The following is a 2,634-nucleotide window of genomic DNA, read 5'->3' as shown; positions in this document are numbered from 1 at the left end:
TATATATGCATATAAATACATATATATATATATACATATATTTGTGCGTATACATGCATATATATATATATATATATATATATATATATATATATATGGGTGTGTGTGTGTGTGTGTGTGTGTGTGTATGTGTGTGTGTGTGTGTGTGTGTGTGTAAATACATATCTATTTTCATATCTATATCTAAACATATGCACACAAACACATGCACAGTTCCGGACTGCACTCCAACCACGCTTCGTGGCCGCTTATCCTTGGCGGTGAACATCTTTGCTGCTCCGAGCATGCGCATCGCTGGTGCCTTTTCGCCGAAGATAAGGGTATGGTGTGAAAATCACAGTTGGAGAACTCCCCTTAGGACGGCATTCACGCAGTAATGTCCACGTTTTCACCCTTGAGTGATATTCTACCGCCGTCATCGACACATTTAAACTTTGCGAATTACTAACGAATTACAAATCACAAACCTAATAATCGTCACAGGTTCCGATTTTCTATATTGGTCGGGGAACTCGTGTTAACTTTATGGCTAGGGTTAGAGACCTCTATGAAGGTTTCCGGGAAAGGAAGTTTCGTAACTGAATTCTTCGATATTATGTACATAATATAATTTCATATATGTAATGAGTATATATCTATATATTGTGAGTATATGTATATTGTATATACATATACTCTATGTATACTGCATATACATATACTCTATATATGTATGTATACATATACACATATCTATGTATAAATACACACACACACAATATATATATATATATATATATATATATATATATATATAAATAAAAAAAAAAAAAAAAAAAAAAAAAAAAATATATATATATATATATATATGTGTGTGTGTGTGTGTGTGTGTGTGTGTGTGTGTGTATACATACACACATATATATATATATGTATGTGTATACATACATACATATACACACACACACACACACACACACACACACACACACACACACACACACACACACACACACACACACACACACACACACACACACACACACACACGCACGCACGCACACACACACACTCATATATATATATATATATATATATATATATATATTACATGAAGATATATTGACATTACCACACCTACAAACATGTACGTGACCTAAAAGATTTTCCTTGATCCGTCAGCACATACTAACCAGAAAACTTCACACCGATATTATCACTCGTTAGACACCCATAGAAACTGATTCCAGGACTGATCATTTAGAATTATCTGCAGTGTCAACTGGTAAGGCCATTAGGGAGGATTTCATTCCCCGAATAGGCGAACATTTACTTCACTTCGCAGTTCACAACACACTGTTCCTGGCGTTCTTTCCTGACCGGTCTACCCGCGTTCCAGACTCACTGTGGGACCGTCCGCTGCCAGACGTAGAAGTCCTGCTCTAACCTTGCCATCAGAATGCTACATTCCTCTAGGAAAATGATACCAATTCTTCGAAATATGCCTTAGGTATTCAATAAAAGTCTTAATTCTCGAGCATTCCATCAACGTACTTTTAATTAGCCATTCTGAATCATAAATCATATGATAGTGCTGTACAAAATGCTGACGTGACCTTGGAAAAATACCTATTGCAAATGGGAAACGAAAAAAATATATTATAGTCTAATAAACTGCTTTTGCCTCTGTTGTTTTTATTATATACATATATTTTTATTTCCCTAGTCAACCGTGTGTTTCTCTGTATAAGTGTATAATAATGTACTGTATATGTATATATAGCGATTTATTAGTATATGTATAGTTTATATTTGTATACATAAATATATATACACACATACATACATACTCATACATATATATATATATGTGTGTATGTATGTATGTATATACACACATACACTCATATATATATATATATATATATATATATATACATACACACATATAAATATGTGTGTGTGTGTGTGTGTGTGTGTGTGTGTGTGTGTGTTTAAACATATACATATATATACATGCATAGGTAGGTAGATTGATAAAAATTCTCTCTCTGTCTCTCTCTTTTATGTATATATATACACATATATATATACATATATATATAAATAAATTAAAAAAAAATATATATATATATATGAAGTATGGATTTGTGCGTGTATTATTATTGTCATCATCATTATCATTATTATCATTGTTATTATTATTATAATTTTTGTTGCTGCCATTACTATTGTTGACATTATTGTTATAATTATTATCCTCATCACCATTATCATCATTCTTTAATTCCTATTCTTATCATTACTATATTTATTATTATGATTTTTAGTATTATTACTATTATCGTGACAACCATTACTATTTTTCATTATCATCGTTATCGTTATAGTTATTATCAACATCTTTAACATCTTTATCATTATCAACATTATCATCCCTGTCATGCATTTTACTTGTTTGAGCTTGCACCCGCTTACTTCAGCAATATCAAAACGCCCTTAGATTACAACCGTTACCATTATGATTACTTCCATTTGTGTGTATATATATATATATATATTTATATATTTATTATGATATATAGTTTTTTTTATATAAACGAAAGAGCCATCTCTTGATTCGTGAGTAAATGAGCCTTCGCCCTCTGCCTCTGG

At 31.4% G+C, this 2,634-nt stretch overlaps 1 protein-coding gene across 1 annotated transcript in view; it reads right to left on the bottom strand.

Annotated features, from left to right (window-relative positions):
- The window catches only part of LOC125030710 (probable G-protein coupled receptor Mth-like 3), a 13,201-nt gene extending 11,819 nt beyond the window's left edge, over positions 1–1,382 (bottom strand). Inside the window, exon 1 of the mRNA XM_047620939.1 lies at positions 1,173–1,382. The gene's annotated coding sequence lies outside the window, so the exon portion shown is untranslated. The remainder of the gene's footprint in view (positions 1–1,172) is intronic.
- Between the last annotated feature and the right edge of the window lie 1,252 nt (positions 1,383–2,634).

This window comes from Penaeus chinensis, chromosome 11 (assembly GCF_019202785.1).
Source record: "Penaeus chinensis breed Huanghai No. 1 chromosome 11, ASM1920278v2, whole genome shotgun sequence".
Classification (NCBI taxonomy): domain Eukaryota; kingdom Metazoa; phylum Arthropoda; class Malacostraca; order Decapoda; family Penaeidae; genus Penaeus; species Penaeus chinensis.
The sequence above is the reverse complement of the archived record's forward strand: the minus strand, read 5'-3'. Positions and strand labels throughout refer to the sequence as shown.